A 27,384-nucleotide genomic window follows, 5' to 3' on the forward strand; every position below is an offset into this window, starting at 1 on the left:
CAATTGGTCCTGCAATGCCTGTATATATTGGTTTTTGTCCTGGATGATGATGCCGCCTCCTTTATCCGCTGGCTTTACTATAATAGCATCATTATCTGCCAACATTTTTAAAGCCAATTTCTGATTCGTTGAAACGTTATTATAGGATTTAACGGATAGAGATTCCATTCTATCCAGATCATTTAGTAATAAATCTCTGAAAGTGGCAATCTTTGGGTCTATTGGACCCGGGGGCATCCAGGATGATTTCGATCTAACCATTGAAATATTGTCTACCGGAACAGTATTGTTTGCACAATATAACTTGATTTGAAGTTTCCGAATGAATTGAGCTATGGAAATGCGGCTTTCAAACGCCTTATGTGAGTTAGATGGTACAAATGATAAACCGCAATTTAGAATCTGCTCCTGTGCTTCTGTTAATTTATAACGAGAGATATTTATTACGGCGGAACTTGTTGTGTTTTGGACCGGGTCTGCGGTCCCTCCCATTGAGCATGTGCCTGTGTTACTGGGTCTTGATGATATGCTCTGCGTTGGGATCGCCATCGATTTCGTCCTCTCCCTCTGTTTAAAAAAGGGGGGCGATTTCCACCACCTTTTTTCGGATATTTAAAGGATGACCCTTCATCTGAGCTACTTGAACTGCTAAGACTGTCAGAGCTGGCAAACCCGACACGTTTTCCTTCCGACGGTTTTTTCTTCGTTTTCTCCCTTTCCTTTTCTTTGTCTTTATTCAGCCAACGGTATACATTGTTAGTAACGTAGTCGTCCTCATCCCGATGGATCTTATTTACTTTAAATTGTTTCATTGAGGTCCGGAATTCATCTAAAGCTGCCTGATTTTTTTGAATGATTCGTTCCATTTCTTCTACTGAAGTTTCTTGTGTAATTTTTTCTTGAAGTTCTGTTATTTGTGCAGTTGTTTCGTCAATTGATATTTTCGTGCGTTCTACTATGAGTGTCATCAAATCTATGGAGCACTTATTTAAAATTGCTATCCATTTACTCATAAATGTTTCGTCTTCTTGATACACAAGAGGAGCTTTATTGATTCTAAGACCACGCGGGATTATCTGTTGGCGTAAGTATTGAATCAACGTTGCTGAATGAAGTTCAAAGCGAATCAGCTGTTGCTGTAAATCGTTATATAATGATTCAAAATTCTCTTTAGGAGACGAAGTTTCTTCAGTCAAAAGGGGTTGCCCTTGTAACATACTTGATATATAATCTGCTGAGAAGCTGAATGTTTCCTTCAATTTGTTGGGATCCATTTTAGGCAGTGAGACTTAACACTATTATACAAAAGAACTGCTTCACCTTCGTGTAACTCCCAATCTCAATACTCCTATAACACTGGGCTTATATTGGAGGAATATACCATTTTCAACCAGACCTCATAACCAATATCCGGTGCTACAATGCACGGAATTAATACCACATATTTTGAATAAACTCATGTGTGGAATATTTTTAATCATAGGTCATTGGTTGTTGGATTCGATTATTTCTTTTTCTTTTAAATGTTCATTTTTTACTTTTTTTGTCTTTTTAAATTTTACATTTGTAAATTTGCATTTGTGGACAGCACTTGTCTTGAAAGATGATTTTGTATATATTTAAAATACTTATCTTAAACAATGTTTGCAGCTGAATGTCTTTAGATTTAGGACCGGAATACCGGGGAAAAAACCAACTACGCCCGACGCGGCTCGCGTTTCTTAACTTGCTTCTTCAGGGGCTCATAATAAGTTGTCTGTAAACACAAACATTGCGTCAAACATTGTAATTCAAAAAACACTTATAAAATATACTCGCTTTTTTGTCCATACATCAGTTATAGCGACTCATGTTTCCCGACTTCCACAGTCTGCAAAACAACTATGCCTCCATTTTGACAAATCTAAATTTATTGTCCAGAGCATAAAACGACATTGGCATGTGTTACAATTACATCCGTCCATTTTTTCTGACTTACCTCTAATTTCCTACTCCCGTGGAAAAAACATTAAAGAACACATCGTCCGGGCTAACATCACCCACACAGTTTTGTCTAGAGAAGGGTCCCACAACATATGCGGGGCTTGCGACATGTGTGAATTAGCTATAGTAGGACCAGAGTGGTGTCATCCAGACACTGGACGGAAATTTAAGAAATGTTTTCAGACCAATTGTTTATCTTCAAATGTCGTATATGTAATCCAGTGCAATTGCCCTTTAATCTATGTTGGACGGACAAAAAGAGCGATTAAGGTCCGTCTCCGAGAACATCGTAGTAGACTTAACACGTCCAACCTGGACGCTCCAATGGTCAAACATTGTATAGATAAAGGGCATAGGTTTCAAGATCTTAAATGGACAATTTTGGACCAAATAGTCCGGTCAGATGATAGCGGAGAGAGTTCGTTTCAACTAAACTTTATTGAACAAAAATGGATCTTCACATTGCAGGCAGTTTCTCCGAGAGGAATGAATGAAGCCATTGATTGGACCACCCTGTTTTAACGTATGAGGACATACAACGTTAAACGCCATTCTGCTGTTATGAAGTTGTACTCTCCCGATTGGTTGAGATCCGAGCCGGTAATAGGTTTAAAAAGCCGCCGGTTTAGCTTTTCAAAATGGAGGCATAGTTGTTTTGCAGACTGTGGAAGTCGGGAAACATGAGTCGCTATAACTGATGTATGGACAAAAAAGCGAGTATATTTTATAAGTGTTTTTTGAATTACAATGTTTGACGCAATGTTTGTGTTTACAGACAACTTATTATGAGCCCCTGAAGAAGCAAGTTAAGAAACGCGAGCCGCGTCGGGCGTAGTTGGTTTTTTCCCCGGTATTCCGGTCCTAAATCTAAAGACATTCAGCTGCAAACATTGTTTAAGATAAGTATTTTAAATATATACAAAATCATCTTTCAAGACAAGTGCTGTCCACAAATGCAAATTTACAAATGTAAAATTTAAAAAGACAAAAAAAGTAAAAAATGAACATTTAAAAGAAAAGAAATAATCGAATCCAACAACCAATGACCTATGATTAAAAATATTCCACACATGAGTTTATTCAAAATATGTGGTATTAATTCCGTGCATTGTAGCACCGGATATTGGTTATGAGGTCTGGTTGAAAATGGTATATTCCTCCAATATAAGCCCAGTTAAACTTTGGCACACCTGTGCATGCGGCCAGACTATTTTATTACATGCATGCATATATACGTGCAAGTTATAAAAATGGCCTCTTCCCTGGGTGCAGGCTGACGTATGCATGCCAATTTGTGCCCAAGTGCCGGTTTGAAAGTTACCAGCCATGTTTCTAACACTATTCATCTTCAAAGGGGCACAAGGCATAGCTGTCCTTTTTTGCCTCTCTTGTTCAACATTGCTTTAGAGCTTCATGCTATTGCTCTTAGGCAGAAGGGTCAGATATAAGGTTTAAAATATCAACATGAAGAATGTAAATTATCTATATTTGCTGATGATTTATTTGCTTATATTTCTGTTGACACTATTCCTGTTTTACTACAAACTATTGAAAACTTCTTTCCAATTTCAGGTGATAAAATTACATTGTCAATGTCAGAACTTTTACTCCTTTATCGTTATACTGTAAAAGAAGATTTGTTGATTTACTCTTTTAAATGGAAAGCTAATGCCATAAAATATCTTGGCATTTGATTTGGAAGAAATATAGAAGAGACAATAGATATGAATACTGAAAAGCTGCTGGGTATTGTAAGAAAACTTGCAACCAAATGATCCCCTCTTTATATATATTGGTGTGGAAGATTAGAAGCAATAAAAGTAGTTGTTACTTCCAAGACCAATTATATCCTCAGTATGGTGCCAGTGTGTCGGGGCTGGGCATGCCAGTAAAGGAAATCCCCGAACAGATTGGTACAGGACTCGAAGATTCCCTGCCTGTTCAGCCACCTCCCCCTTGGGTTGGGTCCTCAGGTTCTGGTGGCTGGCAGGACTTCTGTGGCAGAGGCAAGGTAGGCAGGGGTCAGGGCAGGCAGCAATCAAACAGAGTCGAAGTCTAAGACAAGTGGAAATGGCACAGCAAGTGTAGAAGTCAATATGGGTCAACAACAAAAGATCAGTCTGAGGAAGGCTCACTGGGAGGCAAGGTAAAGCAGCACAGGGGAACAAGGCAGGGCAGAGAAGCAAGTCTAGGAACACACAGGCAGGAACAAGGTAAGCTGGAATGGGGAGCAAGACAGGGTACAGACAGGCTAGACAGGCCACCAGAAGGCCTAGACAAGACAAGATAAAGACAACAAACACAGGAAGGGCTACTGGGAGACCTAGACAGGACAAGGGCAAGGAAAATACAGACAAGGAGGGTGACTAGGAGGCCCAAACAGGACAAGAACAAGACACGGTACATACAGACAAGGAGGGCCACCAGGAGACCCAAATAGAGCATGGATAAGGCGAGGTATACACAGATAAGGAAGGCCACCGGGAGGCTCAAATAGAGCAAGGACAAGGCAAGGTAGCACAAGGATGCACAAAGGACCCAGAGTGACTTGACTATGACTATGACTAGGGATGTGCACTGATTTTTTTTTTTCTGTCATTTACTTTTCAGGTTGTTATCTGTTAGATTTTGTTTTTTAAATGGTTTGGGAGGTATTTATTTCGGATTTTCCTAATTTCAGAGTTAGTGCACACTAACAGGATTTAGTGCGCACTAACATGTAGTTAGTGCTTACTAAGTCCCATTAGTTTGCACTAACTAGTTTTCCTAATTTCGGAGATAGTGCGCAATAAAGGGATTTAGTGCACACTAACTAGATGTTAGCAATAAATCAAAAATTGGAGAGCAGTTCGTTATCTTGAGGTATGGTTTGCATTCCCATTGTCTATCTCCTTAGTTACTTGTTTGTGTTGTCAAGGTTGCAAGGTGGTGTTTGTGGAGGGATGGCCAGTGCCTGGTAACAAGTGTAAGCAATAAGTGATAATAGCATCAAGTAATAATAGCATCAAGTTCTAGTCCAAAAAAAACATGTAATGCAAATGTATATTTACAATTTGCCAATCCCTTTGTATTTGTGGAAAGGGAACATGGCATTTTGGGATATGCATACGCCGGCTACACGGAATCGGTAGCGTGTCGGGGGCCGCTCGGCCCCCGACACGCCCCCGACACGCCCCCCTCGGAAAACCCCGGGACTTACGCGAGTCCCGGGGCTCTGCGCGCGCCGGCAGGCCTATGTAATATAGGCGCACCGGCGCGCAAGCCCTGCTTGCGTAAATCCGGGCGGATTTACGCGAGCAGGGCTCTTAAAATCCGCCCCTTAGAGAATAGCCACTGCCATTAGCAATGGTAACATGGAATAGACTTAGTTTTTGGGTACTTGCCAGGTCCTTATGGCCTGGATTGGCCACTGTTGGAAACAGAATGCTGGGCTTGATGGATCCTTGGTCTGACCCAGTATGGCATTTTCTTATGTTCTTATGTTCTCTCTTGTGAAGATTTGATGACCTTCGGAGTGAGGAAACTCACCCATAGATGAGATTTGTGCAATGTTCTCTCAACCTAGCTTGATGTTACCCAGGTAGAGAGTCCATCAAGCTAGGTTGAGAGAACATTGCACAAATCTCATCTTTGGGTGAGTTTCCTCACTCCGAAGGTCATCAAATCTTCACAAGAGAGCACTGTTCTGTTCGTATGTCTCACTTTGAATGTCAACGTGGCCCCTAACCCCTACACTAATACCTAAAGCTCACCTCAAGTTACTAGGTGGGCCTCCCATAGAGATATAAATAACAATCTAGCGTGAGGGCATCATGGCTAGGTTCTCTCCCTCTCTCTCTCTCTCTCTCTCTCTCTCTTACTCTCACTTTCTCCTCATAAACCTACTAAACATGGTCCCCCCAGTGGTTGTATGTAGGAACTATAACAATTGTGGCACATCACAAAATGTGAAAAAGTTATCACAATTTGCACTAAGATAGCACTTCACATAGATATTAGTACAAATTGCAGTAAATTGCCTATTACCATAAAACACACCCCTTTTCCTATCGCATGCGATATTTAGTGCATTTTGATCAATTCAGGCCTTAGTCCTGTTAGTGCGTACTAACATGAATACTAATTTTTCCAAAATTTCATTTTTTTTTTAATTTCATGGTGCTCCTGAAACAAGACAAAATAGACAATTTGCCATTGTCTATTTTGTTGAAACCGAATTCACTTCCCTAGTATTTACGCACACATCTCTTGGCCAGGCCCCAACATGTTGATGCCCCATCCTAGACCACCCATTCCCCACCTCTTTTTGAAAAATGATCAGATGTGCACGCCATGGCATTTACATGCATATATGGGCACTTTTAAAAATATAGTCGGCGCATGTAAGCCTGACTTCTTCGTGCATCCCCTAACTCATGCACATGCTGGGCTTTTAAAATTCACCTTTAAATTGTTAACAAATCTTGCTTTAAGTGAAATATATAACAACTTGACCATCTGTATAAACTTTGGTCCAAACCCATACCAGTCCATGATCTGAAATAAGCACTCCCCCTCTTTGACTCAATCAAAGCTTTTTCAGTGAGCAAAGATAATGCTATCATAGGAGTATCAAGGCAATTAGACATGTAGAGAACAAAACCAGCATACAGCTCCTTCAAATTAGGAACCAGCTGTTTGTAGAAAGCCTGATAAAATTCAACTAAAAACCCATCTTGTCCAGGTGATTTTCTAAGTGGCAAAGATTTTATAGCAAAACAAATTTCATCAATAGTGATATCAGCTTCCATCAAACCACAGTCAACCTTAGATAACATTCAAATGATCTTAAAATATAACTCATGAATTTCCATGTATAATTATATTGTGGATACAAGTTGTGTAATATCTTTTTGAAAATGAAAAGTTTAATAAATAAAAATTTTTAAAAAAAATCTAACATATTCTCCTGATATATACAAGATTCTGAAGCACATAAATCAGTATATTAACTGAGGAACTGATAAAGGATATTGTGATCCTTAAACATACAATTACCTTTCTTAGTATTATGATTCTTATGTGTTACCTAGTCTTCCTACTTTTAGCCAGGGTTCCACCACACTTACTGTTCTCAGCATAAAATCTAGCTTTTGAAAAAATATAAGAGAACTAGCACACTGACTCAACAATGAATTAAATTTATACTTTAATTTCTGAAGCTGTAGTAGCAGTGCATAATTCCTATTTTTTCTGTATGTTTAATTTCTTGAGCTAATAACTCCAGTTCTTTATGTCTCTCCATATTCTTCCCTACCACATAATTAAAAAGTATACCCCTCAAGGTATATTTAAGGTGGCCTTATATGTATCCCATCAAATATCAGTAGAATATGCAACTAGTAGAGTTATGTTCACAATAATCCTGACAGTACATTTTTATGATAGTTTTAAAATTATCGTCTCCTAAAAGTTCAAGCTTAAATCTCCGTTCAGGCTTTTTAAGCTACTTCCCCATAAGCTATACCAAGTGTTATAGCAGCATGATCAGAGACTTTAATATTCTCCATACTAGTGATTAGCACAGATGGTAGCAAACAAGTTGATAAAAAAATCTATTTTCAAGTAGGACTGGTGCAGAGAAGAATAGAAAGTAAATTTGTGATCAGATGGATGCTGTAAGCACCAGGGGTCTGAAAGCCCAATCTCTTTGATTAGAGAATGTAAAATAAACCATGATCTTGATTGCCTTATTTTTTAGTTAGATTGCCGATCCAATAGTGAGTCCAAGAATATATTAAAATCACCAACAATTAGAATACTTAAAATTTAGGAAGCAAAAGTTTTTTTTGTCAAGAGTATTTAGATTGAGGGTGTTTTAATGATCTTTTTATAGTGTTTTATAAATATTATGTATGTTTTATGATGTAATCCCTGTTGAATTGATGGAAATTGTGGAAAAAAATTAAATAAACTCGGGCAATAACCTGAGCAAATTTTTTGAAAAAATCTGGGGAATCAAAAGTGGGTGCAAAAATATTAAAAATAGACAAATTTCCCCCAGCCAACTCTTCTATTGCTTTAACTTACTACCCTTCTATATCTAATTTTTGAGAAATTACATTACTACCAGAATACTTTCTGAAAAGATAATTACCCCATTTTTCTTTCCAATAGCTGATGACAAAGCAGTGACCCCATAGTGGACAGTTTGAATGATTCTCTGTATTGTAAACAGGTTTCCTAGAGCAAAAATATATCCGCCCAGTCCCTTTAAAATAAAACTGTACTTTTTTCTTTTTAATAGGAGTATGGTGGAAAGCAATGTTATTTTAGATGCTATAACACATATAAGTATGTCTTTTGATAAGCCCGACCTTTACCTGTCAATGCAAAGCAAACATACAATAAATTATGCAATAGCATACAAGCCAAAACACCATTCTACAAACTCTGTAATTATTACCAAAAAGAACAAAAATATGCAACTACCCACATAACAGACATATGCAACCATACACATCTATTAGCTAGCTTCACACATACCTGCATTGAGAAATCAATATGATCTGCAATCTGTCAGATTAGTAAAGCAATCCAAATTATACTAAACCCATTATTAATTACTTAGCCCCTTTCAAACCATAATCTACCCCTATTAGATAGACATTAGGGCTATCACATTACTTTTGCACTTAAAAAAGATTAGCTATCATAGATAATCAAAGATATAGGCTGAAAAGCCTTGTAAATTATAAAAGACAAGCCCTATTGGATCTCAACTGGAGAAACAATCATCTTACCATAGTGGGGTTTTAACAACTTACTTTTTGTGCTTCCAATTAGCCCTACATTATAGGTAGAACAGAGTTAAACCCAACATAGACAATCCTTCTGATAAGCACTTAAACACATCCTCTCACCAGAGCAATAACATAGTCTGCAGCCAGTGGACATTCCCAGAATGCATGCATGTTTCGTACACACCTACATAACCACAATTTTATTCAATTAGCTCTCCACAGACAAATATTCAACCAAAACAGAAAGCACAGCTGCAATAGTGATCACATCTGATCTTTAAATACAATTAAACAAACAGCTACCACAAAAGTTAAGAGACTGGGTGGTCAATACAACAAAATCTCAACTACACATACATCAATCTTTAATACAACACTCATTGTTGATCACTCGGCCTATCAGAAACACATACAAAAAGGAAACACATACACATTAATTTGATTAACAAAAATTGCATATGAGTTAAGATACTGTAGTATTAATTTTAATAACCCAAGTATCATCCGAGATAAGGAAAACAAATAGACAGATAAGCATCCACAACAGATTCATAGGAAAGTTCTTTCATTTTACTTGCATGTCCGCTCCCACATGATCATCAATAAATGTTTGCAGAGCCTTTAGATCCTCAGATTTCCTCATCAAATTAACAGTCACTGCCATTCTAGCTGGATAATAAAGGCCATATTTAGCATTCATTGCCTTAAGTTCGCCCCGGCTAGAAATTTCTTCCGATGTTGAACAGCTGCTTTATTTAAATCCAGAAATATAGGATTTGTTTTTCTTTCATGATGGCATCTCAAATGAGCTTTCTGAATGATCTCTAGTTTTTGGGGATAACTCACTACACAGAAAACAAATGGCCTGGGAAACTTAGCCCCAGTGGGTTGATAGAAAGGCAATGTATGTTCTCTCTCGATTTTAAAAGGTAGCTAAATTTTAAGTCCAATAACATTGTAAGAAATAACTGCATAAAACCAATTGAATCAGTACCCTCTGCTCATTCAAGAATTCTAAGGATCCGCAAATTGTTCCATTGACTCCTGTTATTCAAGTCCTCAAGGATTCTCTCCAAAGCCACAATTTTTATACTTGATGCTGCTAACCTGAAATCACCTCCATTTGGACTGACACCTTTTGCTCAAGCTCTTTTGGCTTCTTTTTCACATTAGAAAGTTGTTCTTTAAACTCTGTCATATTCAGTTGTATTTCTGACATTGTCTCTGAGTTTTCTTTGACCAATTCTTTTAATTGCAGTAATTCATTCAAAAATTTTGGAGTCATTTCCAGCTGCCATTTTGACTAGGGATGGGGGTGTCATGCTGAGTGCTCATAACTCCTTGTTGTGATTAAAAAAAAAAAAGTGTCTCTTCCTTGGTAGACTTGCTTGCTGCCATAATTACAACAATCTTGGAAAACAAATGGAAAAATTGTGTGTTAGAAATAATTCTTGCAGATTCTCAGGAGCAGATTCCTCATGTAACCTTTTTACAAGATGCTCACTAGTGCCCCCATCCATGTCAATTTTGTTGTGATTGAAAGAAGCCCCTGGTGTGAACTCTTTTTCTCCATTGACGCTCAACAAATATTATTCCCCAAGTCAATGCACCACAATACTAATGGATATTAGTTTCCATTCAAACAACAAACATCAAGCAACAGTACTACTGTACCCAAGTTCTTCAAAATATCAACTTGCCTCTCTAGGCTCTTTTGATTCCTCTTGAGTCTTATTCATGGACATGTGGTGTTTCTTGTCCTATGCATTATTTCTTGTATTCAGGTGGGTTTTTAGAAATTATTTCTTTTTTGACTACTCTCCATTTCATGCTATATTGATATTGTACATGTACCAGCATGATGCTATTATGGGATTCTAATGAGCAACCATTTAGGATTTGCTTTCTTCATGATATGGGAAGCAAATAAGTAGGAAGAGTTTTCAAAGGATTTAAAAATTAAGCAGAATGGAAGAGAGAGTGGGCTCTTAATCATTGTGACATAGTAACAACGGCAGAAAAAGACCAAATGGTCCATCCAGTCTGCCCAGCAAGCTTCCCTTGGTAGTAAATGCCGCTCCATGAGGTTACTCCATGTTTATGTTTAAGGGTAGTAACTGCCGCTCTGTGCAGGTTGCCGCCATGATTCTGTTAAGGGTAGCAACTGCCGTTCCATGCAGGTTATCCACAGGCCCACTACCCCCATGCTTTTTTTCATTCTTTCCCATCCTCTAGCCTTTAGTGATCCACAGTGTTTATCCCATGCCCCTTTGAAATCCTTCATGGTTTTAGTCTTCACCACTTCCTCAGGAAGGTCATTCCAGGCATCCACCACCCTCTCCGTGAAGAAATATTTTCTGACATAGGTTCTAAGTGTCCTCCCTTGAGTTTCAAATCGTGACCCCTAGTTCTACTAAATTGTTTCCTATGGAAAAGGTCTGTTGTTGACCATGGATCATTAAAACCTTTCAAGTATCTGAAGGTCTGTATCATATCACCCCTGCTCCTCCTCTTCCCCAGGGTATACATATTCAGGTTCTTCAGCCTCTCCTCATAAGGCATTCGATGAAGACCACCCACCATTTTGGTTGCCTCCATCCTGTCTCTGTCCCTTTTGGGATATGGTCTCCAGAACTGAACACAGTACTCCAGGTGAGGCCTCACCAAGACCTGTACAAGGGAATTATCACTTCCCTTTTCTTACTAGATATTCTTCTCTCTATACAGCCCAGCATTCTTCTGGCTTTAGCTATCGCCCTGTCGCATTGCTTCGCGAACTTCAGGTCATTAGACACTATCATCCCAAGGTCTCTCTCCTGTTCTGTGCACATCAGCCCTTCAGCCCCCAACACATATAGTTCTTTTGGATTACCACACCCAGATGCATGACTTTGCACTTCTTGGCATTGAATCTCAGCTGCCATATATTCGACCACTCTTCCAGCTTCCTTAAATCCCATCATATTCTCTCTACTCCTTCTGGTGTAGTTTTTTAATTGCTAGTTGGATATCTAAAATACATCTTTTAGCTTGAGTGTTTGTTTTAATCTTTGCAGTCAATCACTCTACAAACTTCAGTTATTTCAGTTTATCGATATTTTTATTATCCACACATTCAGAATAAATTTTACATTGAATTTTCACTTATCACAACATACCTGCTGTTATTTGGTTTAAGTGCTGTAATCTGTCTTATAATGGTGCTACTCAACTATTAAGACTCAGTCTGTAACTTTTAAACAGCTGTACAGGTGCACATATATGCTTGCATACTGGCTCACGTGAATGGATGTGGCCATTTTATAACATGCGTGCATATATGCACTCATGTTATAAAATTGGCTGTACGCACATACATGCAAGCGCAATTTTATATAGATGCGTGCATGTCCGCGCAAATGCCACCTCTACCTTGTAAGTGGGGGGAATTTTAGGAGATACTCGCACCAATGCAATTACCGGTTTCTCTAGTTCATTCCCAATTCACCCTGGTAAAGGATAGGACTTCCTAACTCCCCTAGCTAGATAGCCCCGACCCTTCAAACTCCACTGACTGGCCCTGATTTTTTTATTTTAAAACTTACATGTCATCCATAGCAGAAGTAAAGTTACGCAGTAGGGGACTCCATCACGCGAATCTGCATGTAAATACTTATGTGCATACTTCAGGTTATAAACCCAGAATGCCCATGTCCCGCCTTTGCCCCACCCATAAACCACCCATTCCCTGCCCCTTTTTGACTTCACAATTTGTGCGCATACTGGGAGATACATGCGTACTCATGCACCTTTTAAAATCCACATGTCACGTACGGGCGTGACTTCTGTGCTTATCTCCCAGCTTTAGTGCACTTAGGGCTTTTAAAATTTTCCTGTCAGAAAACAAATTACAGCTTTCACAAGGTGACACATCCATTCTTTCTTTTGAGCTAAGCATAAAAGTAGTTTTCTATAGGCTTGATTTACTAAGAATTGGAAAAAATATTTAGTAAATCAGGCAATGTTTCTGAATTTTATTGTTATTTTTCTTACTGAAGGGGAGCTGGGTAAGAGGTAGCAGGTGAACATGGATTGTTTTCAATAGAGGAGTAATATTTTAAATGCTTAAAGGTGAATTTTGAAACCGGTGCACGGATACACATGTGCATGCTTGTGTCAGCCTGTGGCCAGGGACGCAGCTATTTTATAACATACGCATGTATATGCCACATGTTATTTAATAGAAACATAGAAACATAGAAATGACGGCAGAAGAAGACCAAACGGCCCATCCAGTCTGCCCAGCAAGTTTCACACTTTTTTTTTCTCATACTTATCTGTTACTCTTGGCTCTTAGTAACCTTTCAGTTCTATTTCCCTTCCACCCCCACTATTAATGTAGAGAGCAGTGTTGGAACTGCATCTAAGTGAAATATCTAGCTTAATTAGTTAGGGATAGTAACTGCTGTAATAAGCAAGCTACACCCATGCTTGTTTACCCCAACTATGTAATTCAGTCCTTGTTGGTTGTTGTCTGTATATATATCAACTTTTCTTCATTTCCTCCTGCCATTGAAGCAGAGAGCTGTGCTGGATATGCATTGAAAGTGAAGTATCAGACTTTCTCCCTTGCCGTTGAAGCAGAGAGTAATATGCATTGAAAGTGAAGTATCAGACTTTCTCCCCTGCCGTTGAAGCAGAGAGCTATGCTGGATATGCATTGAAAGTGAAGTATCAGGCTTATTTGGTTTGGGATAGTAACCGCCGTAACAAGCAAGCTACTCCCCGCTTTTTTGTGAATGCAAATCCTTTTTTCCACATTTCCTCTTGCCGTTGAAGCTTAGAGCAATGTTGGAGTCTTGGAGCAATGTTGGATTCGCATTAACCATGTGCATGTTTATTGAATAAGGGTATTATCTCCAGGTAGTAGCCGTCATTCCCGCGAGCCACCCACTCTTCATTCACGTCCTCTAGACTTTATGGATCCTGGCCATGTGCACATATGCACTGAATTATAAGTGGGCGTGCTCCTGTGCATGCAAATTCCACTTCTACCAAGTAAGTGGGGGGATTTTAAAAGGGACGCATGCTGTCGCCATTGCCAGTTTTCCAAAGTCTGTGGAGAGTTTTACCTGCAGGCTTTAAACTAATTTTCAAAGCAAATGCACATGAACACATTTATGCCTAGTAATGTTTGGGGGTAGTTGTCTCAGCAAAATTTATATGCCCGGATATATAAAGTTACTTCTGCTATGGAGGAGGTGAAAGAAAGATCTTAAAACATGGCTTTTTAGACAAGCTTTTGAAATGATCAATGAAGTTTAATCCAGGCATTCTATATGAATATGTTTTTTGCTCTTAACCTGTTCTTTCTTTTAATGTTAATTTTAGCCCTATTTTAATTGATTTTAATTGATATTGTATTTTCTTTTTCTTCCTTTTATCATGTTCTTAAAATGTGATCTTTGTAAACCGTAGAGATGGAACTTGTTTCTGTGCAACGGTATATAAAAACTGTACAAATAAAATAAAATAAAGTAATCCTTAGTGAAAAAATGTCCAGGCATCTAGGAAATGTCCAGGCATCTAGGAAGTGTTTGAGGGGTCTGGGATAACTGGAGGAGAGTGCAGACTAAAGAACCAGAGGGGTTTAGAGGACTTAGCTAAAGACTGGGCAAACTGGTGGATGAACTGGTGAAACCGGCCATGGCATAGATGTGCACCCTTACTTGCATGGCTCATAGCCCACATTGTACATCTGTGCGTGCACACTTTTAAAATTAGGAGCAAACATACACATGTCAGGGCTATAACATGCACATGCATGCCCGTTTGAATGTTACTGTCTCTGCTTTTTAATTTTCGCAATTTGATTTACTTCCTTGGGCTAATGTGATGTTGAAAATCTACAACCCTACTCACTCTTCTCAGTGGAATATTTTGGATATTCCTTCAGTGCGACAGGTGTGCCTAGTAAAGTCTAGATAGCAAACTTCTTCATTTGTCTTTCCGAGGCTGTGGAATTCATTACCTGAAATCCTCCAATTAACAACTTGTGTTAAGATGTTTAAAGCAATGCTAAAGACCGTTTTATTCCAGCTGGTTTATAATTGCTAATATGTTGAAGCTTCAGGCTTTACTTACTCCTGGCAGCCTTACAGTATGTTTTTGTTCTGCTGCAAGTGGATATTGTGTGATTTTATTGTGTGTTTTATTTTGAATAATGTGGATTTTGTATGATTTTATTATATTTTTATTTTGACATTGAGTCTTTTTTTTGTGTTTTAATTTGATTAATGTGCATATTTTCTATATGTTTTATTGTATATTGCCTTGGGCTTCAGTATTGTCAAGTAATAAATTCTTAATAAACATAAACATAAAGTTTTAAAGCTGATTATGGAGTAGGTATCTTTCACAATTTAAGGGGTTTTAAATTATCTGGAGTCTTTTAAAATCTAAGAGGTGAAATTTCAAAAGATGCACACACAAAAAATAGCATATGCACACATAAAATGTCAGATGCACAAATATTTGCTATTTTAAAATGCACAACATAGCTGCATAAAACAGGAGCCATGAGTGAATCTGTGTGTATAAAAAATGGACAGGTCAAGGGCGTACCAGGGAGAGACCAATATTTGGGCCGGATTTTCAAATGGTTACGCGCGCTGGGCCTATTTTGAAAGAGCTCGGCGACGCGTGTAAAGCCCCGGGACACGTGTAAGTCCTGGGGCTTACAAAAAGGCATGGAGGGGGCAGGCTCCTGGCACAGCAGCCTTATTTGCTGCTGTGCCGGGGATCTCGCAACTTACTTCAGCCCCAGGGCTGAAGTGAGTTTGGAGATGAAAAAAAGAAAAGGTAGGGGGGAAAGGGCGGGGGAGGTAGGGTAAGGGAAGGGAAGGTGGGGTGGGGGTAGGGAAGTTCCCTCCGAGGTTTCTCCGATTTTGGAGCAGCCTGGGAGGGAACTGGGGAAGGCTGCGTGGCTAGGCACGCGCAAGGTGCACAATTGTGCACCCCCTTGCGCGCGCTGACCACAGATTTTATAACTTACACACCAAGTTATGAAATCTGGTGTACATGTGCGCACACCGGGTAGCGCACGCACATGTATGCCCATGTACAGCCTTTTAAAATCTACCCCTTTATGCGCATAAGTTCCTATTTTATAGCATGCAAAGTGACGCGCATAAAGTCTTTTACTTGTGAATATTTACTCCTGCTCAATAACTGGTGTAAGTGATCATAAATATCTTAAAAGTTAAAAAATGACTGGATGGGTGTCTGGGAGAAATGGAGCGTTGGATCCTGGCCTCCAAGTTGCGTTTCGGCATTGGGTCTGGATCTGGCCTGAGGCCCTGGTGCCGGGACCTGGCCTCCAGGTCGGGTTGCGGCATCAGGTCTGGATTCAGGCTATGGCTTAGGTCAAGACCCCTGTGTCAGGACCCGGCCTCCGGGTTGGGTCATAGCAAATGGCCTGGGTTCAGGCTGATGCCCCGGCAAAGGGACCTGGCCTCCAGATTGGGTTACAGCATGAGGCTTGGGTCCGGGCTAAGGCTCAGCATCAGTACCCGGCCTTAAAGTTGGGTCACGGCGTTGACCTGGGCTCGCGCTCTGGTGTAGGCCAAGGCCCAGGTTGTGGGACCCAGCCTCCGGGTCGGGTCGTGGTGTTGGGTCTGCATCCGGATTGAGGCCCCGGCATTGGGACCAGGCCTCTGGGTTGGGTAACACCATTGGGCCTGGGCTCAGGCTCCAGCCTTGGCAAAGGTCTTGGCATTGCGGCTTTGAGCCTGGGTCCGAGTCAAGGCCCCTGCGTCTGGATCTGGCTTACAGGTCGCAGGGTCAGGCCTGGATCCAGGCTCCCGTCTAGGTCGAGGTGTCAGCTTTGAGTAGGCCATGGCTGCGGCAACCTACTGCAACCTCAACCTAGTCAAGTCCAAGGCTTTGGCCTAGGTCTTGCCAGTGGATTCCCACTGGACCTGGTAAGTGGTGGTCGGGGGAATCCTGGCCCTGGCATTTTTCAGGAAGGGTAGGAGGGAGGCTTTGCTTTCACTATTGTCCTTTTTTTTTATTGCTTGATTTGTTTTTTTTCACTCGAATGAAATGAATCAAGCAATCCACGAACTGAAATTCATGGGAAAAAAAACTTCCAAAAATGAACCAAATAACTACAATGAATTTTTTTTCTCCTTTATATCCCTATTAAATTGTAAGCTTTCTGAGAGTAGGGAAATACCTGTAGTAATGAAAAGTGGAATATAAAAAAAGCAAAAACACTATCGAAAGAAAAGCACATGGATTCATATTTTTATTTATATACCTCTTCTCACTATATTTTCCTGTCTGGGGCCAATGGCAGTGTAGGAGACAGATGCTGTAATTTTCCTGCCGGCACAGCAAGCAGAGGGAATAGAGTCAGGCAAAACAATTTGAAATATGTAGATTGTAACCTTTTCTTTTCTTTTTTAAATTTTGTTTAACTGTGTACAAATTTTCATGTCAGCAAAATTAATTTTCCTAACTCTGAATGTGAACAAATTTGTGCAATATCAGTATACTGGTGGATGCCTGGAATGCCCTTCCGGAGGAAGTAGTGAAGACCAGAACTGTGAAAGACTTCAAAGGGGCGTGGGATAAACACTGTGGATCCATAAAGTCAAGAGGCCGCCAATGAAGAGTGGGTGACTCGCCAGAATGATGGCTACTGCCTCGACACAATACCCTTATTCAATAAACATACACATGCTTACTGTGACTCCAACATCGCTCTAAGCTTCAACAGCAAGAGGAAATGGAAAAAAGGATTTGCACTCACAAAGAGGGGAGTAGCTGGCTTGTTACGGCGGTTACTACCCCAAACCAAATATGCCTGATACTTCACTTTCAATGCATATACAGCATAGCTCTCTGCTTCAACGACAGGGGAGAAGAATAACTGATACTTCACACATCCAGCAGAGCTCTCTGCTTCAACGGCAAGGGAGAAGAAAAAGGGTTCGCACTCACAAAGCGGGGAGTAGCTGGCTTGTTACGGCGGTTACTACCCCAAACCAAATGTGCCTGATACTTCACTTTCCATGCATATCCAGCATGGCTCTCTGCTTCAACGGCATGGGAGAATGACTGATACATCACGCATTTCCAGCATAGCTCTCTGCTTCAACGGCAGGGGAAAAAACAAAAAAAACAAACAAAAAAAAAAACTGATGCTTCACGCATATCCTGCATAGCTTCAACGACAGGGGTGAAGAAAAAAAGGATTCTCAATCACAAAGCGAGGAGTAGCTGGCTTGTTACGGCGGTTACTACCCCAAACCAAATGTGCCTGATACTTCACTTCACTTTCAATGCATATCCAGCATGGCTCTCTGCTTCAACGACAGGGGAGAAAAAAACTGATACTTCACGCATATCCAGCATAGCTCCCTGCTTCAACGGCAGGGGAGAAGAAAAAACAACCAACAAGGGCTGTACAACATAGTCTAGGTAAAACAAATAAGCATGGGTGTAGCTTGCTTATCGCGGCGGTTACTACCCCTACTACCCCTAACTAATCAAGCTAGATATTTCACTTGGATGCAGCTCCATCACTGCTCTCTACATTAATGGTGGGGGTGGAAGGGGAATAGAACAAAGAGCTAAGAGAAACAGATAAGTATGAGAGAAAAAATGTGTGAAGCTTGTTGGGCAGACTGGATGGGCCATTCGGTCTTCTTCTGCCGTCATTTCTATGTTTCTATGTTTCTATACACATTAAACTTGATTGTTCAGACACAAGATATGAGGTGAATTTTAAAAGCCCGACATGCACATTAATTAGAGGATAAGCAAAGATGTCAGGCTTGCACACGCCATTTTTAAAAGCTGTCGAGATACGTGCAATTCTCCTCAGCACACATATCTTGAAAGTTTTCAAAAAGGGGCAGGGCGTGGGCATTGTTTGGGTGGGGCATAGGCATTTTGAGGCGAGAACCAAAGATGTGCCCATAAAGACCGACATGACCTGGTATGTGCTGAGGCTATGGATGTCATTTAAGTTAAAATTTAAAGAAAACTGGGCAGATCTGTGGGGTTTTAAGAGTCGGGGCTAACTAGGGGGAGTGAAGGCTATCAAACCAGCGAGCATTGGAGGACTTATTTCTTAACTGGGTGAACCCCCGATTTATGTGGTAGAAGCAGGATTTGCACACACATGCGTGCAACCACTTAAAATTTGGCACATGTGTGTGTAACCAGACTATTTTATAACATACGTGCATATATGCGGGTATTTTATAAAATGGCCATGTACCTGTGTGCAGGCCGATGTATGTATGCAAATGTACACACGCATGCTGCATTTGACAGTTACCGTCCCTGTGTGTATGCACATCGACCTTGAATAGCATACTGTTATCTATTTATTTATTAAATTTCTATACTGTCATGCTGTATTCAGTCATATCGGTTCACAACATAAAAGCAATCATATTATCATTTAAAATTACAATATAAGTAAATACAATAGAAATTAATAATTTAAAAAAAGTTTAACAAACATCTAACAAATAATCATGTAATCATTTAAAACTCTAATAAATATAAATGTAATAAAAAAATTAAAATAAAAAGCTTAACAAAAAACATTTAAAATGAAAAGGTAAAAATAAGAAAACAATTATAAAACCTAGATCTCTCTTATGTTTTATTTTTTTATCACCATGATACTTGAGCCTTAGTCCATTTTTATTATGCAACTCTCATATGCAAGCTCGAACAGTTAGGTCTTTAAGTTCTTTTTAAAAGCAGTCTTAAATTAGGGGGAAGCGAATTCCAGAGTTTGGGGTCAGCCATTGAGATAGCTCTTTCTCTCACCTCAGTCAAGTATGTGGATCGAACAGAGGGAATCATCATTGGGCCTTTATTTGCGGACATCAGGTTCCTTTGCGTGATATGTAAGTGCAATGAGGTATTCAGCCATTCTATTTTATCACTGTAGATTGATTTATGTAAAAGACATACAATTTTATAGTCAATTCTAGACTTAACCGGGAGCCAGTGTAAAGCCATCAAAATAGGCGTTATATGGTTGAATTTACTTCTACCAGTTAAAACTCTGGCGGTCGTGTTCTGAAATAGTTGTAATGGTCATAAAGCACTAGTAGGTAAACCAAGAAAAAACGCATTACAATAGTCAAGATTTGAAAAAATCAATGTCTGGTAGAACCGTGCAAAAATCATCTTGATATAAAAGGGGCTTCAATTGTTTTGGCATATATAACATATATAATTTACTATATCCATCTCTAATTTTGTGGCTAATTTCTTTCTTTAGATTAAAGTTGTTGTCTATAATTATGCCAAGGTCACGAGCTTGGTTTACTATTTGAATTTGCCAGGTATCGGTTTTAAAAATTGTTGTATTCATTACTGATTTTCTATTAAGTGAAATAATCTCATTTTTTAAAATTCAAAACCAGTGTTATGTGGCTAAACACAGGTATGTAACTTTATCCTTTGCAAAACAGAGTATAAAATTATGACAACTTTCAAACAAATGCGCATGGTGGCATATACGTTTATGTTTTGCCACAAACATATCTATTCAACTATTTTACAATCTGCTCATATAAATATGCATATCTCTACCCAGCAACATATGCATATGTTGGCTTATAGTAAGTGTGAAATCATGCAATGAACTGAAAGAATGAATATGAATGAGGTGAACATGCATACTTTTCCTACCTATTTTTAAAATCTACACATGAAAATAAAGTTGTATTTACTCATGCATATCAGAATTTATAAGCATATGTTGGTGTATTTTAAAATGTGTGCATCAAGGCAATTACCAGGTTTACCAATTACTTCACCAGTTCGCCCATTCCTTCTTTAGGTCATCAAGACCAGCCTGAACTCCTCCCAGTTCACCCAAACCTCCCACCTGGTCAATAGTACACAATAAACCAGTTTAATATCACTTATACCAGAGAATTAGCAAGTGTAAGATTGCGTGAGTAAGGGGCCTAATTTTAAAAAGCATTTACATACTTAAAATTGGGTTTTACACCTGTAAATGAACTTTATTCGGGTAAGTGGGCTTTTCAAAATTGCTATTATAGTATGTTACATTTATGCGTGTTAACTCCTTTGAAAATTCACCTGTAAGTTGGCAGACCTACATGTGTAAATGTCTTTTAAAATAACAACTTACCCTTGTAAATGTTGGCCCCACCCTGGGACACCACTAAACCACCTCTGTTTTACTTGCATATATGAGAGCGCAAAAGTGAATATATGAGACTTTTATAAAATACGGAATATGCTATTAGAGGCTAATTACACACATACATACACATTTTTACACATGCAACATTTTGAAAATTCACCCCAGTGTTTGTAAATGGCATACAGATGAGATGCATAACTTTTCGGAGGTCAATACAGAGGACAGGTGAAGTATGTTTAAGTATGTATAAGAATCCCACTATAAACTGATTGTAATCTACCTTGAGACCAGCTTGGTTAAAGTGGAATATCAAATGATTATAAATAAGTTTTCTCACAGGACAAGCAGGATGGTAGTCCTCACATATCAGTGACATCACAGGATGAAGCCCAATCACGGAAAACTTTTGTCAAAGTTTCTAGAACATTGACTGGCACCTACTGGGCATGCCCAGCATGGCACTAAACCTGCAGCCAGCAGGGGTCCCTCTTCAGTCTTCTTTTTTCCGCACAGCAGTAGCAACGCGGGTTGAGGAGCTCCATAGAGATTCCTGACAGGAACTTTCCTCACGGAATTACTAAAAACTTTCATACCCCACAGGGGTCCCTCCTTCGAATTTTTGACTGCGGTACTCCAGTAAGTTTTTACCCATATTTTGCCGATTCCCGTCGAGCTTGGCCCTCGCGGTCTACTGGCCATCGACCGTACCGCGGCTAAATTTTTCAAAGGCCATGGCGTCGGGGTTCCGTCGGTGCCCGGACTGTACTCCTACCATGTCTATTACAGACCCGCATAAAGTCTGTGTAATGTGTCTCGGGTGCGAGCATGATGTCCTCACTTGCAGCAAATGTGCCTTAATGACACCAAAAGGTCGCAAGGCCAGAATGGAGAAAATGGAACTTCTCTTCCATTCTCAAACTCCGACGCCGTCTATTGCATTGATGTTGTCTGAACCGGCACCGTCCACTTCGCGCCAGTATCGGCCACCGACCGGTGCCCGTCCGGTGTCGACAACGTCTCGGCCTTCGACTACCTCTACCCACCCCTCAGGAGCGAGGGGATTGTAGAGAGAAACATCGGCATCAACACCGCAAGTCTCGGACCATCGAGGAAGGAAAATCTTTGACCTTGCCATCGTCCGAGTCCCCAACGAAGAAACCCCGTCCAGAAAAGGCACTGACCCTTTCTGCAACCGGGTCACCGAGGCAACCCTCACCTGGATGGGTATCGGAGCCACGACTCAGCCTTTAACGGTGGTCCCTTGGCTATACCTCTGCCTCCTTCTTCCCTTCCGGAGCCGTGGCTGCTTGCTCCAGGTCTCCATGAAGAACTGGACCGGATGGTTCAGGAGGCCATCGATGAGGCGATGCACAGACTTCAAGTTCCTCCGCCAAGGAAATCAGTGCCGATTGTGGAACCGACCACCAATCCGATTCCGGCAGCACTGGCACTGCTGCTCTCGAAGATGGAAGTGCTTATAGCTGCTTTTCCACCAATGGATCCTGGGTCACCGATGGCTCCAGTGCCTTCCCCGCTTACCCTGTCATTGGGAGGGGAAACAGTGTTCCGCATTCCTCTATCGGGAGTGCTTCCAATGCCTCAACCATCGATGCCGATGTGCCCATCAGTGCCGCCGATCCATCCATCAATGCCCTCGATGCCTGCACCGGTGCCCTCGATGCCCTCATCGGTGCCCCCAGCACTTCCCTCAATGCCTTTGGAACCTAGACTGGGATCTTCAGGAATGCCATCGTCCCATCCATCTCAGGCTCCTAGAGGGGCAGGTCCTGATCCCTATGACACCTGGACCAACAATTCTTCTCAAGACACTGATGACTTGCCATTGCCGCCTTCTCCTACTGAAAGCAGGAAGTGTTCTCCTCCAGAGGACCTATCCTTCAGAAATTTTGTGAAGGAAATGTCTGAATTGGTTCCCTTCCAATTGCAGACTGAACAAGATGACAGGCATCAAATGATGGAGCTGTTACAATTCCTGGATGTTCCCAAGGAAATAACCTCCATCCCTATTCACCAGGTTCTTTTGGATCTCCTCAAAAAGAACTGGGAACACCCTGGTTCTGTTGCTCCAGTCAACAGAAAAGCTGATACCACTTATTTGGTCCAGTCAGCCTCAGGATTCCAGAAACCTCAGCTGGATCACAAATCTGTGGTGGTAGAATCTGCCCAAAAAAGGGCAAAAAGATCAAAACTCCACTCTTCCTTTCTCCCAGGTAAGGAACAGAAATTCCTGGATGCCATCAGCCGGCTTGTCTTCCAGGGATCGATGCTTATCTCTCAGATCGCCTCCTACCAACTATATATGACCCAGTACAACAGGGTCTTATTCAAGCAGATACAGGACTTTGCAGAGTCCCTGCCTCAGCAATTCCAAGAACAACTTCTAACCCTAGTAAACAAGTGTTTTGAGGCAGGGAAGCATGAAATAAGATCTTCTTGATATCTTTGATACTGCTTCCAGGGTATCTGCAACTGCTATTTTGGCAAGAAGATGGGCCTGGCTTAAGTCTTCGGACTTGCGCCCTGAAGTACAAGACATATTATCTGATCTGCCCTGCATAGGAGACAATCTGTTTGGGGAACAGTTTCAGCGGACGGTGGCAGAACTCAAGGACCATCATGAGACCCTTCGCCAGCTCTCTCTGGTGCCCTCTGAGTACTCCTTCAAACAGCCTTTCAGGAAGGATACTAAAAAATCATTCTTCCGTCCAAAAAAGTCCTATCCACCACAGTCTAGGACTCGTTCCATGAGACCTTTCCAAAAGGCCCAGTCTCGTCAGCCTCGTAAACAAAAGCTGCAAGCAGCTCCTCAGCCGGGCCCTGCTTCTGGATTTTGACTCCTGCATAGAGAGCAGCAGCCAGTTTCCACTGCCTCACATACCAGTGGGAGGTCAATTATGACATTTCAACAACAGGTGGCACACAATCACCTGAGATCAGTGGGTCCTTACCATAATCTCTCAAGGTTATCGCCTGAGCTTTCTCTCCATTCCACCGGACTCCCCACCTCTACCGGCGTGGAGAACATCTGACCACTCACTACTCCTGGAGCAGGAGGTCTCCCTCCTCCTCCAGTCCAGAGCAATAGAACCAGTACCTTACTCGCAACAAGGCCTAGGATTCTATTCCCAGTACTTTCTAATCCCCCAAAAAATTGGGAGGCGTTCATCCAATTCTAGACCTATGTGCCCTCAACAAGAACCTCCAACGAGAAAAGTTCAAGATGGTAACTTTGGGTTCCCTCCTTCCTCTTCTGCAAAGAGGAGACTGGCTCTGCTCTCTCGATCTCCAAGATGCGTACACGCACATTGCGATAAATCCATCTCATCGCAGGTTCCTGAGATTTCTAGTAGGCCCCAAGCACTATCAATACCGAGTGCTCCCATTTGGCCTGGCATCTGCACCACGAGTCTTCACCAAGTGCCTCGTAGTAGTAGCAGCCTTCCTCAGGACTCAAGGTGTTCACCTCTACCCCTATTTAGACTCTTGGTTGAACAGGGCTCCCACTCAGCAAGCTGCTCTGACGTCCTTACGTCTTACTTTACACACTCTGATTTCACAAGGATTTCTCGTCAACTACGCAAAATCCTGCTTAGTCCCATCTCAAAATTTATCATTCATAGGGACAGACTTGAACACCTTGAAGGCAAAGGCATTTCTGCCTCGACAGCGAGCTCTCACTCTCATCTCCCGCGCACACCAGCTACAGTCTCAGCAATGCACGACTGCACGCCACGTCCTTATTCTACTGGGACACATGGCATCCTCAGTATGGTTTACCCCAATGGCCCGCTTGGCCATGAAAGTCATGTAGTGGACTCTAAGGTCACAATGGACTCAGTCTGTCCAACTTCTATCAACCACTGTCCACTTCACCGACTCACTCTGTCAGTCTCTAGCCTGGTGGAAAAATCAGATCAATCTCCTCCAAGGCCTGCCCTTCCAGGCTCCAGACCCTCAAATAATTCTCACCACTGATGCTTCCAACCTCGGCTGGGGAGCCCATGTGGTCAATTTGCAAACACAAGGAACTTGGGCTCCAGAGGAAGCCAAACACCAAATCAATTTCCTGGAGCTTCGAGCAATCAGATATGCACTTAGGGTATTTCAGGATCGCCTTTCCAATCAGGTCATCCTGATTCAGATGGACAACCAGGTGGCCATGTGGTACATCAACAAACAGGGAGGGATGGGCTCATTCTTACTGTGTCAGGAAGCTGCACAGATATGAGCAGAGGCCCTCTCCCACTCGATGTACCTCAGGGCCACCTGTTTGCCGGGAGTGGACAATGTGTTGGCGGACAACCTGAGTCGCGCTTTCCATCCGCATGAGTGGTCCCTCAACCCCTCAGTAGCGGACGCAATATTCCAACGTTGGGGTCATCCTCGCATAGACCTCTTTGCGTCACCTCAAAACCGCAAGGTAGAGAACTTTTGTTCTCTCACTCGCAGCCAACACTCACAGCCAAGAGATGCGTTCTCCCTCTCATGGGCAACCGGTCTCCTATATGCATTCCCTCCACTTCCACTTTTCTCGAAGACTCTCGTGAAGTTACATCAGGACAAGGGACGTATGATCCTGGCTTCGCCAAGTATGGTTTCCAATACTTCAGAATCTCTCCATTCACAGGCACATTCCTTTGGGAACAGACCCGCTTCTGATCACTTAGAATGACGGGTGCCTGCGCCACCCCAATCTTCAAGCTTTGTCCCTGACTGCCTGGATGTTGAAAGGTTAATTCTTCAGCCACTTAACCTTTAGGAGCCAGTTTCCCGTGTCCTGATTGCTTCACGGAAGTCTTCCACGAGAAAGTCTTATCTCTACAGATGGAACAGGTTTAAGTCATGGTGTTCTTCTCAATCCCTTGATCCCTTTACCTGTTCCACCACGAAGTTTCTAGACTATTTCTGGCACTTGTCAGAATCAGGTCTAAAAACTTCCTCCATCAGAATGCATATCAGTGCAGTGGCCGCCTTCCATAAAGGTGTCGGGGATGTTCCTATTTCAGTACAACCCCTCGTAACATGTTTTATGAAAGGCTTGCTTCACCTCAAGCCTCCACTATGCCCTCCGGCCCCTTCTTGGGACCTCAATCTGGTTTTGGGTTGGCTCATGAAATCACCATTCGAGCCTCTCCAATCCTGTGATCTTCGCTATCTCACATGGAAAATGATTTTTCTTTTGGCAATCACATCTGCTCGCAGAGTTAGTGAGTTACAGACCCTAGTTACCTATCCGCCTTACACTAAACTTCTGCAGGACCAGGCAGTACTCCGCACTCACCCTAAGTTCTTACCTAAGGTAGTATCGGAGTTTCACATTAATCAATCCATTATACTACCGACCTTATTTCCCAGGCCTCACTCCAATCCAGGAGAACAGGCTCTGCATACCCTTGATTACAAACGGGCTCTAGCCTTCTATCTAGACCGTACAGCTGCGTACAGGAAAAGCACTCAATTGTTTGTCTCTTTCCATTCCATCAAATTGGGGCAGCCTGTGGGTAAGCAGACTCTCTCCTCCTAGTTAGTGGACTGCATATCCTTTTGCTATCAGTAAGCAGGCATTACGCTTCAAGACCGTGTTAAATCACACTCTGTGAGGGCCATGGTGACTTCAATAGCGCACCTACACTCGGTGTCGCTTCCTGACATTTGCAGGGCTGCTACCTGGAGTTCTCTCCATACCTTTACAGCCCATTATTGCTTAGACATGGCCGGAAGACAAGATTCCATCTTTGGCCAGTCTGTCTTGTGAAACCTTTTTACAACTTGATGTACCAACACCCTTCCGCCTGCCCGTTAGGGTTCAGGATGCCCTCTACCAAATTTCACCCCAGTCCTAGTGCCTATTGCACATCTGGGTACTTTGGTGCATTTCTCGGACATCCTCAGCTCGGTACTCACCCATATGTGAGGACTACCATCCTGCTTGTCCTGTGAGAAAGCAAATGTTGCTTACCTGTAACAAGTGTTCTCACAGAACAGAAGGATGTTAGTCCTCACGAAACCCGCCCACCGCCCCACGGTGTTGGGTTTGTTATGTTTTCTTATATTATTTTTCGGCACTTCCTGTAGCTTTAATCAAGACTGAAGAGGGACCCCTGCTGGCTGCAGGTTTAGTGCCATGCTGGGCATGCCCAGTAGGTGCCAGTCAAAGTTCTAGAAACTTTGACAAAAGTGTTCCGTGATTGGGCTCCATCCTGTGATGTCACCCATATGTGAGGACTAACATCCTGCTGTCCTGTGAGAACACCTGTTACAGGTAAGTAGCATTTGCTATCTGGGTAAAGTTACCTAAATAACTTTACTTGGATATTGATTTGTATCTAATACAAGAATTTCGGTATATAAAAATTAAAAATAAATAAATAAAATAAATAAATATTCAGCAGAGCAAAGCCAGTTATG

This window comes from Rhinatrema bivittatum, chromosome 8 (assembly GCF_901001135.1).
Source record: "Rhinatrema bivittatum chromosome 8, aRhiBiv1.1, whole genome shotgun sequence".
Lineage (NCBI taxonomy): Eukaryota > Metazoa > Chordata > Amphibia > Gymnophiona > Rhinatrematidae > Rhinatrema > Rhinatrema bivittatum.